Below are 15,475 nucleotides of genomic sequence, written 5' to 3'. Positions count from 1 at the left end.
AGGGAACCCTCGAGCACTGTTGGTGGGAACATCACCTGATACAGCCCCTATGGAAAACAGTATGAAGATTTCTCAGAAAATTAAAAATAAAACTACCATATGATCTAGCAATCCCCACTTCTGGATATATACCCAAAGGAAATGAAACCACTACCTCATGTTCACGTTCACTGCAGCATTAGTCATGATAGCTGAAACAGAAAGAACCTAAGTGTCCATCCACAGATGAATGGATAAAGAATAGTAAGTACACACACACACACACACACACACACAGGAATATCATTCAGCCATAAAAAAGAAAGGAAACCCAGGGAACCTGGGTGCCACAGTCGGCTGAACATATGACTCTTGGTTTTGGCTCCAGTCGTGACCTCGGGATCATGGGATCGAGCCCCACATCAGGCTCTGCACAGAGTCGGCTTGAGTTTCTCTCTCCCTCTCCCTCTGCTCCTCCCCCCTCGCTTGCTCACACACTCTCACTCTCTCTCAAATAAATAAATCTTTTTTAAAAAAAATCATAAAAGAAATCAAACAAATCCTTTAAACTTTCTTCCTTTTTAAACACTCTTACACCATATCCTGAGTAGGAGTCAATATCACTTATTGTTGCTAAACTTAAAATATCAGCCAGCTACACCAATTTTCAAGCATCCTGGGCTCTGCAAAATTACTTAATGCCAGTACACAGTAATTAGGTAATGATTACAGCTTTTAAAAAATACAGTACATTTTATTATAACTATAGTAAATTTGTGGGAGACACTCCATTAGGAAAAATAACTTTTTAAATCAGAATGATTTGTTTCTTGAACACCTTACTTTATCTAAGAATGCTGAAACCCAAAAATACTATCTTCCAAAATTAACAAATGCTGCTGACATACTTAAATTAAAATCAAATCTCAAAGAATAAAATTCTTACAACTAACTACAAAAAATTCTGTTATCTTTATCAATGTCAGTATCTTAAAATACAAGATGTGAGTTGACCTTAAGTTTAAGCCACTGTAGGACACACAGAAAAATGACTGTCTTTTGACACTTATCCTTAGATTCTCAGTAGAGAAATGAAAAAAATCATTCTGGGCCAGTTGTTAGGCTTTCAATTAGCCTCACATCTCAGCACTAAAGAAGTCAAGACTTTCTCATATTTAACACTCTAACTCTGCATAGAGAAAAATGGTTCTCCATAATCACAAGCTGAGCCTCAAAGATACCTAATAAATTACTGGTTTTCTCACTGACGTCATGGCAAGCATCAGGTGTTCTGCAAACATTGATCTGAAGGTGTTCCTGTAAATACATGATTATCTGTTTTTAAAACTGTAACAGACACAAATTTTTAAGACCGTAACACACATGTGTTTTCAACACACTGGAAACCAGAAATACATGAACTTGTATTACCATTCATTAGCAAAAATGGGTAAATATTATACATTTGTTTTATAGGTGAATATATAACTAACAAAATACTAATCACTGGTAGAAACACTAAGATTTTGCTTGGGGAAAATAGGGGTTTTGTGGGTTTTGTGGCTAAGAGTTTGGAAATCACCAGCTTAGTGCATAGAGGTGGCAACCTATCAGAACTGGGGTGCAAAGCTGCTGACACTTCTCCTCTTGGAAAAAGACTACCCCAAAAAAAGACCTCAGAACCCTAAACACCTCTTTCATCTTACTATACCAAATACAGATTACTTTGAGATTAATTAATTTTTTGAAAAAATGTGTTAATACTCTTATCAGTCACACCTCAATGTCAATCACCTCATCTACAAAATCAGCATAAGTACTGACATATATAGTCAAATGATTTTCAACAAGGGTACCAAGACCGTCCAGCTGGGAAAGGACAGTCTTTTCAACAATGCTACTGGGAAAACTGGATGTCCATATGCAAAATGAAATTGGACCCATATCTTACATATCCAGAAAAATTAACTCAAACAGGATCAAAGGTCCAAACAAAAGAGCTAAGATTATAAAACTCTTAGAAGAAAACATAAGGAAAAAACTTCATGACACTGATTTGTCAATGACTTCTTGGATAGGACACCAACAGGACAGGCAACAAAAAACAAAAAGATAAGCTGGACTTCATCAAAATTAAAAACTTTTGTGCATCAAAAGACTATTAACAGAGTGAAAAGGCAACCCACAGAATGGTAGAAAATATCTGAAATCATATATCTGTTAAGAGATTGATATCCAGAATATACAAAAAACTCTCCAACAATTCAACAATAAAAACCCAATTAAAAAGTAGGCAAAGGGGCGCCTGGGTGGCTCAGTTGGTTGAGCGACTGCCTTCGGCTCAGGTCATGATCCTGGAGTCCCTGGATCGAGTCCCACATCGGGCTCCCTGCTCGGCAGGGAGCCTGCTTCTGCCTCTGACCCTCCCTCCTCTCATGTGCTCTCTCTCTCTCTCATTCTCTCTGTCTCAAATAAATAAATAAATAAATCTTTAAAAAAAAAAAAAAGAATTTTAAAAAGTAGGCAAAGGACTTGTATAGACATTTCTCCAAAAATGATACTCAAAGGGGCAACAAGCATATAAAAAATTAGGCAAATGCAAATCAAAACCACAGTGAGGTATCACTCACATCCAGTAGGATGGCTACAAGAAAAGATAAAAAATAAAATAATAGAAAATAACAAGGTTGATGAAGATGTGGGAAAAACTGGAACCCCTGTGCACTGCTGGTAGGAATGTAAAACAGCAAAGCTACTGTGGAAAACAGTATGGCAGTATGGCAGTTCCTCAAAAAATTAGAAACAGAATTACTATATGAACCAGCAATTCTACTTCTGGGTATATATCTAAAAGAATTGAAAGCAGTATCTCAGAGATATTTGCACATTCATGCTCATAGCAGCACCATTCACAATAACCAAGAGGTGGAAGCAATCTAAGTGTCCATCAATGAATGAATGGATAAACAAAATGTGGTAGATACATACAATGTAATATTATTCAGCCTTAAAAAGAAAGGAAATCTTGTCACATGGTACAACATGGATGAACCTTGAGGACATTATGCTAAGGGAAATAAGTCCGTCACAAAAAGAAAAACACTGTATGATTCCACTTACATGAGGCATCTAAAGTAGTCAGATTCATAGAAACAGAAAGAATGAAGGTTACCAGGGGCTCTGGGGAGGGAAAAATGAGGAGCTGTTGTTTAATGTTTAATTTAACACTAATGAGTGTTAGTTTTGTAAGATGTAAAAGCTCTGGAGATCTGTTTCACACCAATGCAAATATACTTAAGACTACTGAACTATACACCTAAAAATGGTTAAGATGGCAAATTTTGTTATGTAAATTTTACCACAATAAAAAAAATTAGCATGAGTAACTACTTCATGGGGCAACTGTGATGATTAAGCTGATAATAGATGCAAGGGGCTTAAGAATAGTTCCTGGCATTTCAATAATAATTAAATAATGTTGGCAGTTGATAATATTAATAAGACATATATTTAGCACTTAGTGAAGCCAAATCCTGAAGTGAGGATTATAAAGAAGATTTCCTTGAAAAACAAGCCAGAGAATTTAATAAGTATAGTAGGACTAGGGAACTGTAATTCTTGGTTAGTTAGTGACACAGGAAACTTAAGTTTAAGGAGGTGGGTATGGCAATCTAGATCAAAGGAACACAAAATCTAAGTCTGGGAAAGCTACTGTGAAGAAACTCAGGAAAGTGCTACCATGACATTCTGGTCATACCTTGAAACTCAAGAACAAGAGAAAAGAGACAGAACTTATATTAGAATGCTAAGCAACCATTTCTTCAAATCTGTGCTTTAACCAACAAATACAACTCCTCATAGAAATTATCTTAGCAAGTTTTTGCACAGAAGCCAAGCTTAGTTGCTTATGCTTCACAAGTTTTTTTCCCCATCAAAAGTTCTAATAAAAATAAGCATTTAAACATAAAAAGCCCAATCTTCACCACTCAGCCTTTAGGATTAAATCCAGATTCTCTAGAAGAAACACAGAATTGAAATGGATAAACATCATGCTCTCCTCTCACTGACCACCTGCTCCCAAGTAGGGAGGCAGACAAATTAAGAATATAGACTATGGAGGCACAAGGAGTTCTGTATCGCTCAAACATTCTAATACCTATCATCATGATAGTCAGCTAAATATAAAAGCACCCACACATTCAAAGGAAAACCTTGATTACTTAAAACCCTTAGAACAGGGTTTCTTAACCTCAGCACTATTGACATTTGTTTAGACCAGATAATTCTCGGCGGAAGTAGGGAACGTGCATGAGTGACATTAGAGAATTAGTTATTCTAAATGTAAGAATATAAATCTGGGGAGCACCTGCCTGGCTCGGTCATACATGTAACTTGATCTCAGGGTTGTAAGTTCAAGCCCCACGCTGGATAGTGAGATTACTTAAAAAATAAAACCTTTGGAAAAAAAGAATATAAATCTGGAAAACATCCCTTTCCCAGCCCAAGATAAATGTTTAGAAGTCATTTCACAATACTTAAAAGAGTAACACTGAGGAAAATATTGAGGTCAAACCACCTAGATTTGAATTCTGAATCAATCCACCATTTAACTGGATAACCTCAGCAAATGACATTTTTCTAAGGTTTAAATAAAATAACACTTGTAAAGATCAATTCAGAATGGACATTAAATAAAAAGTGTAATAAATTTAGCTTTAAGTGCTAGAACTTTTTTATCATAACTGCTTTATGAAAAGGTATTTCTAAAATATATTGTACATTCTCTTGCCTTAACGTAACTTAATCTTTTATAACAACTCAGAGGTAACCATTTTGAACAAACATCACTGCTGGCCCTTGAGCAATGCAGGAGTTAAGAGCGCAACCCCTGCACAGCTGGATATAACTTTCGACTCCCCAAAAACTTAACTGCCAATGGCCTACTACTGACCAGAAGCCTTACCAATAACATAGCCAATTAATATATATATGTATGCATTATACGCTGTAATCTTCCAATAAAGCTAGAGAAAAAAATATTAAGAAAATCTTAAGAAAAATATATTTACAGTACTGTACTGTATTTATTTTTAAAAATCTGCATGTAAGTGGACCTGTGCAGTTCAAACCCATGTCATTCAAGAGTTAAGTATAAATATGACGCCAATCTAGGAACAAGAGCTATCAAAATGAGTAATACAGAGAATCAAGTTTCAAAACGATGGATCAATTAAACACCAAAAAAAAAAAAAAAGAGAGAGAGAGAGAGAAAAGAAAAACCTTTTAATAGGGATTAAATGTAAAACTGAGTCTTTAGGTTAAAAAATATCAACAAAGGCAGATGACATTACAGAAGTTGGGACAGAAAAACTCCACAAAAATGTAATTGCCTCCATGCCCTAAATGAACCAGAAGTGATAGGCTGTCCAAAAAAAATACATGAAAGCCAATTTGGGTTAGTAGAGAGAATATACCAAAATAAGAGTCAGAAGAATGGAGTTCTAGTTTCAACTGCCCTACTTGATTGAGAATATGTAGCCACATTAAGCCACTTAACCTACATCTATACCCTACTTATATCCTCATTAATAAGAAGGGCACAAACCTATTTTGACACCTCCAACACCGTCAGGCAAACCAAATGATGTGATAAGAAATGCTATTAAAACTGTATGCAAAACAGTTTATACTATGAGACTTGCAGAGTGACCGTACATCAGTCTGAAGCAGGGTTTCCCGATCTTTTTCACTTATGACACATATAGAAAATGATAGTACTGCTACAGACACACTAGGTAAATACGCCATGCTGGGGGCGGCCAACAATGATCAGCCCCAAAGCTCTTACCACTCTGTCACTGACCATCCTCTCTGAGGACTCAGGAAATCAGTATGTCTGTAACACATTCAAAGCATTGTCTGGCACACTGGTTAAGAAGCTCTAATTAAAACAACATGTCTAATGTGGAGCACTGTAAGAGGGAATGTAACACTTTCCACGATAACCAGCTGTGGCAAAGAGAGTGAAGACCAAAGTCTAACTGTTATAGAACAGTACTACCTTGGACCCAGGCAAATGGAACCCCCATCCTGGTCCTGGATCCTTGGAAGGCCATGCACTGGCCTCCCACTGGCCACACCCCTGACCATGGGGCCAGTTGTTCTCAGGGCCTAAAAGGGTACACAACTGCAGCCTACACACCCCAGCCCTCCTCTTACCCAGGACCCCAGATTCTCCTGACTATTTACAGGTCTGCTCAGGCCTCTTCCCTGAGTTGCTCCTCCCAAGGGTAGATGATTCTACCAACAGTATTTACAGCCCTACGCCCAAGGGATGGTCAAAGAGTTGCTCGGCAAGGGCCCTGGCTGGCACAGTCGGGACCGCATGCAACTCTTGATCTTGAGGTCGTGAGTTCGAGCCCACATTAGATGTAGAGATTACTAAAATAAATAAACTTTTTTAAAAAGTTGCTGTGATAGGTATGCAGGGAACGTGTGTCCCCCTACGTGCAAGGACAAAGTCCCTCATACAAGGAACCTGGAATGAGAAGGGGATGTCAGGTTGGAGGCTGGTTCTTTGCACTTCAGTATGTTCTGGCGTGAAACACAGAGTCTGTGAATTCCCCCTTTGACTCTGATTTTAGGTCATTATGAAGTTTTATTTATAAAGGTAGGCAATGGAACATCTTTATCAGTAAGTTTGATTTGTAACTTGTACATTTTTAGACATATGGCATATGGGCTTTAATTTGGATTCCTGCCCTGAGTCCCAAAATGTTACAGATGGGCCAGGGAAAGGATCTAAATCCCTTGTCATATGAGGAAAAACTGAAGAAAAGGAGTACATTTATCCTAGAAAGAGAAAACGCTGGTGGGAAGATAAAAGAACCAGCCATTTTTAACATGACAGCTAAAAAGCTACCATGTGAAAAATAAAGCAGATCTGTGTTGTATTGGAAGTGCAGGGAAGTACATTCCACTTTAATATAATCAGTAATTTTTAAACAATACGAACTCTTCTTAAAAGGCGCTGGGCAGTCATGTAACTGAGTTACAGTTTGCAACACCAGGCACTGCAAATACAGAAGTAGAGGGCAGACAATTATCTCCCAAGGATAATGTAGAAGGAATTCTAATTCTGGAGAAAGCTAAGACCACATATTCCCTAGAAGCTGACATAATTTCAGTATTCAATGATCTTATGAACATGCAGCTTTACGATCATGCAGAGATAACGGATATGAAACACAAGGCGAAATGAAAGCTTAACCCGAGATAACCTTTCTTTCTTAAAAAGTTCCTGCTGTCAGCTTACTCTTGTCATGTGCCTCCTCACAAAAATGGAGGTAAATTCCTCTATTCTACAAAATTAACTACAAAATAAAGGCTAAAGCATACTTGCCTCCGGGATTTTTCCCCCCATCCTCCAGAAAAACATAACCTTCCCTATTGTTCCCAGTTGGATCCTCTGATTTATCATTATCACTGAAAACCTTGTCTTCCATTCCCAGGATGGACTCAGGCCCCTCTGTCATCAACAAACATTTATTAAGTAAAAATGTTAGGGATACAGTATGTATCTAGACAAGAGCCTCTGCGCCTCAAATACCTTGTGGAGAAGGGGATTATAAATTAAATAGGCTATTCTGGCAGGGGATATTGATAATAAGGGAGGGTGGGCCTGTGTGGAGGCAGGCAGTTTATGAGAAATCTCTGTACCTTCCACTCAATTTTGCTATGAACCTAAAACTGCTCTGAAAAATAAAGTCTACTAAAAAAAGAAAAAAAGAGGAATAAGAAGAACATCATTATGACTACAGCCCAGTGAACAAAGAAGAGAATAAAGGAAGATGAGGTTGAAGAGAAAGCTAGGAGCCAGATCATGCACTACAGACATTTTGCACCACATTATGCTTTGTTGGTGGGGGCTGTCCTGTCCACTCTAGGATGTTCAGCAGCATCCCTGGCCTCTACCCACTAGATGCCAGTAACACACTGCCCCCACCACCTCACCTTGAGTCTGACAATCAAAAAGGTCTCCAGACACTGCCAAATGTCCCCTAAGAGCAAAATCTTCCCCAGTTGAGAATCACTGATATAAGGTTTCATAAATGCCATGATGGAGGTTTTGTTTCCATGATAAAATTTTGAGCTTTAGTTCTAGTGTTAAATGTATTAGAAAGTCAGTAAGGAGGTGGTATGATTGGATTCACACTTAACATTACTTCTGGCTCCTGCATATGGGGTAGTGAGTAGGAAAGAAACAAAAGAAGAGGCAGAGAGTCTGCTGCCAGTTTTCCAGAGGAGAAAGGCGACTGCCTCGGTTTTCAACAGTGAAAAAGCTGAGATATAGTCAGGTCTAGTACTCTGAGGGTGGAGCTGCCAGGACTTAACATGAGATGAGAAGAGAAAAAATGGAGGATGACTCCATGGGCCTGCACCACCAGGCAGATGGTGGTGCCACTTCTTGAGATAGCAAAGACTTGGGAGAGGTGGTGAGAGGAGTAAATGAAAAAATGAATAATGCATAGTTCCGCTTTGTTCATGTTACATTCAAGGTATCTATTAGACTTCCAAGTGGAAGAATGGAGTTAGAGGAACCTTGAGCTCAAGAAAAGAAAAATCAATTTGAGCATCATCAGCATATAAGTGGTATTTGAAACCATGAAAATGGATAAAATCACTTGAGGAGAGCCCAGGGACACTCCAAATTTCAGGGAGGCAGTAGAGAGATAGAGATAAGCTGGCAAAAAGACACAAAGAATGAGTAGCAAGGAGGTCAGAGGAAGTTAGTCGACCAATGTGAAATGCTGGTGAGTGACAGGTCAATAATATGTAGACACTGAACCGATCACTGGCTTTGGCAAGACAGGTCACTGCAGCCTTGATTAAAAACAATTTCATATGAACAATTATCTAGCAACAAACTGAACAAACAACTTAGAAGAAATGGAAAAATTCCTAGAAATATACAGTTTACCAAGCTTGAATCAGAAAATCTGAACAGACCAATTACTAGTAAGACTGAATCAAAAATCTCCTGACGAAGAAAGGCCCAGAAGCAAATGGCTTTACTGGTGAATTTTACCAAATATTTAAAGAGGAATTAACACCAATCCTTCTCAAACTCTTCCAAAAAACTGAAGAAAAAGAACACTCCCAAACTTATTTTACAAGGTCAGCATTATCCTGATACCAAAAACAGAAAAGGACACTATTAGAAAACTATAGGCCAATATCCCTGGATGAATATAAATGCAAAAATTCTTAATATAATGCCAACAAACTGAATTCAGCAGCACATTAAAAGGATCATTCACAATGATAAATTGGGATTAATCCCTGGGATGCAAAGATGGTCCAACATACACAAATCAATCAATGAGATACATCACATTAAAAGAATGAAAAAAAAGAATATGATCATCTTAATAGACACAGAAAAAACATGACAAAATTCAACATCCATTCATGATAAAAACTCTTAAGAAATTAGGCATAGAAGGAGCATATCTCAACATAATAAAGGCTATATATGACAAGCCCACAGTTAACATCATACTCAATAGTGGAAGGATGAAAGCTTTTTCTCTAAGATCAGGAACAAGACAAAGGTGTCCACTCTCACCACTCCATTCAACACAGTACCAGAAGTCCTAGCTAGAGCAATCAGTCAAGAAAAAGAAAACAAGGTATCAGAATTAGAAAAGAAGAAGTAAAGTTGTCTCTATCAGCAGATGACATGATTTTATTATATTCAGAAAATCCTAAAGACTTAATCAAAAACTGTTAGATCCAATCAATGAATTCAGTAAAGTTGCAGGATACAAAATCATTATACAAAAATCAGTGTGTTTCTATACATTAACAACAAAATCTCTGACAGAGAAATAAAGAAATCAATTCCACCTACAATAACATCAAAAACAATAAAATAAGCTTTGCGCAGTGGCAGTATCATACCCAATGAGGTTTATCTGAGGCGTGATTATTGCTAATTGAAAAATAAAATATTTACACATAAATTTAAGAAGGTGAAAGATCTCTACACTGAAAACTACATGATTTTGATGAAAGAAATCAAAGACACAAATAAATGGGAAGGTAGCCCATGTCCACGGACTGGAAGAATTAAGACTGTTAAAATATCAATACTACCAAAAGCCATTTTTAGATACGATACAATCCCTATCAAGATTCCAAAGGCATGTTTTACAGTAGTACACAAAACACTCCTGAAATCTATACAAAACCACAAAAGATCCCAAATAGCCAAAGAAATCCTACAAAAGAAGAACAAAAAAGGAGGCATCACACTTCCTGATTTCAAGATATACTATAAAGCTACAGTATCATAATCACCTAAAGCACAAGCAACAAAATCAAAAATAAACAAGTGGGACTACAAAAAAAAAAAAAAAAAAAAGCTTCTGCACAGCAAAAGAAACCATCGAAGTGAAGACAATGTACAGAATGGAAAAATGTATTTACAAACCATGTGTCTGATAAGGAGATAATACCCAAAACATATAAAGAACTCCTACAACTCAATAGCAAATAAATGAATGAATGAATGAATGAATGAATAACCAACCAACCAACCCAGTTAAAAAATGGGCAAAGTCCCTCAACAGACATTTCTCCAAAGAAGATATACAAAGGCCAACAAGTACATGAACAGATGTTCAAAATCAGTAGTCATTAGGGAAATGCAAATTAAAACCACACACACGAGATGTCACCTCACACCTGTTCGAATGGCCATCATCAAAAAGACAAGACATAACAAATGCTGGCATGGATGTGGAGAAAAGGGAATCCTTGTGCACTCTTGGTGGGACTAATGGTACAGCCATTATGAAAACCAGTATGAGGATCCTCAAAAAAATAAAAATAGCACTACCATACGCTGGATCATATGATCCAGCAATTCCACTTCTGGGAACAGATCCAAAGGTAACAAAAACACTGGCTGGAAAAGATATCTGCACCCCCACATTCATTGCAGCATTATTTACAATAGCTAAGACATGGAAACAACTTAAGTGTCCATCAACAGATGAATGGATAAAAAAGCTGTGGTATATATACAATGCAGTATTATTCAGCCATTAAACAACAACATGGCATGGACCTACCAGTGGCAACAACATGGATGGACCTTGAAGGCATCATGCTAAGTGAAATAAGTCAGACAAGGAAAGACAAATACTCTATGATCTCAATTACATGCAAAAATCTTAGAAAAATCAAATTATATTTAAAAACCCCAAACTCACAGGGGCGCCTGGGTGGCTCAGTCATTAAGCATCTGCCTTCAGCTCAGGTCATGATCTCAGGGTCCTGGGATCGAGCCCCGCATCGGGCTCCCTGCTCAGTGGGAGCCTGCTTCTCCCTCTCCCACTCCCCCTGTGTTTCCTCTCTCGCTGTGTCTCTCTCTGTCAAATAAATAAATAAAATCTTTAAAAAAAAAAAAAAAAAAACCCCAACTCACAGAAAAAGAAAGAAGACTTTTGGTTACCAGAGGTGGGAATGGAGAGAAGGGGAAATTGGAGGAAGGTGGTCAAAAGGTACTAACTTCCAGTTATAAGATAAATAAGTACTAGGGATGTCATGTACAACATGATGAAGATAGCTAACACTACTGTAGGATATATAGGAAAGGTGTTAAGATAGTAATTCCTAAGAATTCTCATTATAAGGAGAACTTTTCTTCTTTTCTTTTTATTGTAGCTATAAGAGAAGATGAATGTTAGCTGAACCTCTTATGGCAATCACTTCACAGCATACATAAATCAAAACATCATGCTATATGTTTAAGCTTAAACTTATACAGTGATGTCAATTATTTCTCAATAAAACTGAGGGAAAAACCAATTTCAGTGGAGTGCTGGAACGAGAGCTCAAACGGATCAAGCTAAAGAGAATGAGTGGTGAGGAAGAGGACATGGCAAATATAAACAACTGTTACTGCATAGGGATCAAAGAAATTGGTCAACAGCAGAAGGAAATCATTAAGGTAGAGGAAAAGGTGGTTTAAGAGAAATTATTCATTCAGTTAAGATATCAGTGGTTCAAACAAGATAGAATTTTATTCCTCTCTCACTTAACCATCTGAAGATAAATGAGCAGTTCATTGCTAGTAGGTGGCTCTGCTCCACAAGATCATCCAAGGATCCATCTTACTGATCCTTCTCCCACTAAAATGTTGCTCTCACCTGTAAGGTTGAACAACGTGCACCAGGACTACACCATCCTCAGCCAAAGGGGGAGAAAAGGAATAGAAAGCAACTAGCTTCTTTTCTAAAGCCATGACCAAGATCACACACATCACTTCCGATCACATCCATTTAGCCAAAATTTCATCACATTCCCACACTTGCTCTAAGAGAAGGTCGAGAAAATGTAGTATAGTTGGGCAGCCATGTGCCCAGATAAAACCCTGAGGGTCCTATTACTAAAAGGAAGGTGCAGAGAATTTCACTTGGTGAATGATTAATCATCACTGCTCCAAGTAATATAAAGCATGTCAGCATACACAAAGAGATGATCCAATAAGAAGAGAATAATTTACAGAAGAAAATTTTGCAGAAGTGAAGGCCTTAAGAAAGCAAAAATGAATGAGACCCAAGACACAAATTTACTGCCTCAGAAGCAGGGACACTTGTGTCTTGCCACTTCTCAAATGCTTGACTTTTCATGAGAAAGGCTGTCCCTTGAATGCACTTCCAGGAAATTTAAGTAACCCTTTCCCAGCTTCCAGTAAACCAAGCTATTACACAGAATGAGTGTAAAAACCTGGCCTGGACTGAGCAGTTCACAGGGTTGTCTCCTGACAGCTGATTCAGATAGCTGCAGCTCTGTCAAAGAAAATATGACCAAATCTCAGAGCTGAAGGGAGTCTACTAGGCTCATTTTACCAATGCTCAAGGCCACAAAGTATCCTCTCCAACAGTACATTCCAAGTCCTCAAACTGCCACATCAAGGATCATCCCCCTGTCCTTTTGCCTACTCTTTTAGAATATTCTTTTTCATAATAGAGTTATCTTCCCAATGAAATGAACACTTCCTGAGAGTAGTGACTGAATGCCACCTTTTTAAATATCTATTCTCCAGTGCATCTAGCATGGTTCAAAATACATAGTATGTACTCAATGGATAGTTTTCAGTTCACTGATAAAAGAGATTTGGTTTCCTTCATCCTACTGGAGCCAGCATTGTTACTGAATCTAGGAAGGCCACTGGATATAAAACAACTAGTAAGGACTGTCAGGTTCTCCATCCTACACACAAGGCAATAAAAACAATAAAGTCAAGATCAAGACTTATCCAAGATTGTAAGACTGAACCCCAGATAATAAAGATTTTACTATTTAAAGATAAGAGAAATGGAATAACTACTTTAGAATTCTTACCCAGAGTAGGGTGCTTTTTTTTTCTAATAGAGATAATGTAAACATACCGTAACACTTCATAATACATAGGTCATGCATGCTTTTCCTCTCAATGCTTTCCATCTCTGCAACCTCCAATAGTATTGTACATTATAATCCATAGTATAAAATAAGGTAGTAAATGGATATATAACCATAAGCCAAATAATAGTATCTCTCTGAAAACCAGAATTCTACTTCCGCTCTTAGCATTCTGGTTCATATATTTGTTATGAGAAATTAAACCAAACACCTCATTTCTCATTTCCTTTTAACCTGACCTAGAACAATCTCCTTTCAATCCCAGGGAAGACCCCCTTGTCCAGGTATACTGTGAAACGGTAAACATCTATTTTACCAAATCTCTACATTTTACTTACGTGGGGAATATTCACTCTCAAACTTCATGTCTCTAGATAACCTCTGGCTGTTTTTTTTGTTTTAACCTCAAGAGAAAATACTGTCTCGTCATGACACTGGGTCTTCTTTAGGCTTCTACTTTTTTTTAGGTGCTACAATTAGAAGCCTGCACTTCAATTTTCCAGATACTGCTGCTCTATGGTTTTATGGAAGGGACCTTCGGCTTCTATCCCCCTGTTCTACCAAGGACAGTGTGGGAACATTAATGTCCTCCCTTGTCTCCCTTGGATCATCCAACCGCACTTAAGCATCATCCAAGGCAGAAACTATTCGATTTGCAGGAATGCAAGAGCCACAATGACCCCAATTCTGTTTTGTTTACCTCCCTTAGAACAATGACCTTTATTTGCTCACTCTTAATTTGGTATTCATGTTAAATAAACCAGCACTTGAAGTTGAAAAGCACATCCAATTTCTCAGTTGTAAGATAATTTAACCAAATACTTTAAAAAGCAGCTTAGTATCAAAGCCTCTAGACAGTAAACTAGGTGTACCTTTAGAAAAAAATATTGTTTTATTATTTCAACTCTGAAGATGTTATAGAGATGCTAATGCAAATCATAAGGGAAACTTAGAGTGTCATCACATAAAAGGAAAGTTATCTAACACCTTAGCCTCATTAAAACAGGTTTTTCTCACATGTCTTTCTTTAAAAAAAAAGGGGGGGGTTAAAAAAAATACCAGTACCAAATTAGAAGTGGTATTTAAATTGTTTGCAAAAAATCAATCAACGTGATACAATACATTAACAAAAGAAAGAACAAGAATCATATGATCCTCTCAACAGATGCAGAAAAAGCTTGTGACAAAGTACAGCATCCTTTCTTGATCAAAACTCTTCAGAGTATAGGCACAGAGGGTACATACCTCAATATCATAAAAGCCATCTATGAAAAACCTACAGTGAATATCATTCTCAATGGGGAAAAACTGAGAGCTTTCCCCCTAAGGTCAGGAACGCGGCAGGGATGTCCACTCTCACCACTGCTATTCAACATAGTACTGGAAGTCCTAGCCACAGCAATCAGACAACAAAAAGAAATAAAAGGCATCCAAATCGGCAAAGAAGAAGTCAAACTCTCACTCTTTGCAGGTGATATGATACTTTATGTGAAAACCCCAAAGACTTCACCCCAAAACTGCTAGAACTCATACAGGAATTCAGTCAAGTGGCAGGATATAAAATCAATGCACAGAAGTCAGTGGCATTCCTATACACCAACAACAAGACAGAAGAAAGAGAAATTAAGGAGTCGATCCCATTTACAATTGCACCCAAAACCGTAAGATACCTAGGAATAAATCTAACCAAAGAGGCAAAGGATCTGTACTCAGAAAACTATAAAATACTCATGAAAGAAATTGAGGAAGACACAAAGAAATGGAAAAACGTTCCATGCTCATGGACTGGAAGAACAAATATTGTGAAGATGTCAATGCTACCTAGAGCAATCTATACATTCAATGCAATCCCCATCAAAATACCATCCACTTTTTTCAAAGAAATGGAACAAATAATCCTAAAATTTGTATGGAACCAGAAAAGACCCCGAATAGCCAGAGGAATGTTGAAAAAGAAAAGCAAAGCTGGTGGCATCACAATTCCAGACTTCCAGCTCTATTACAAAGCTGTCATCATCAA

General features: G+C 37.6%; 1 protein-coding gene and 1 pseudogene across 1 annotated transcript in view; one reads left to right on the top strand and one right to left on the bottom strand.

Moving 5' to 3' along the window:
• The window catches only part of ARHGAP32 (Rho GTPase activating protein 32), a 314,482-nt gene that overhangs the window by 292,338 nt on the left and 6,669 nt on the right, over positions 1-15,475 (bottom strand). The gene's annotated exons all lie outside the window — the stretch shown is intronic.
• Positions 9,917-10,025, top strand: LOC123858169 (U4 spliceosomal RNA; annotated as a pseudogene).

The sequence above is a fragment of the Mirounga angustirostris genome, unplaced genomic scaffold (assembly GCF_029215605.1).
Source record: "Mirounga angustirostris isolate CCGP_5_RB_7025 unplaced genomic scaffold, mMirAng1.0.hap1 SCAF_13, whole genome shotgun sequence".
Classification (NCBI taxonomy): Eukaryota; Metazoa; Chordata; class Mammalia; order Carnivora; family Phocidae; genus Mirounga; species Mirounga angustirostris.
This window is presented reverse-complemented; position numbering and strand designations above follow the sequence as displayed.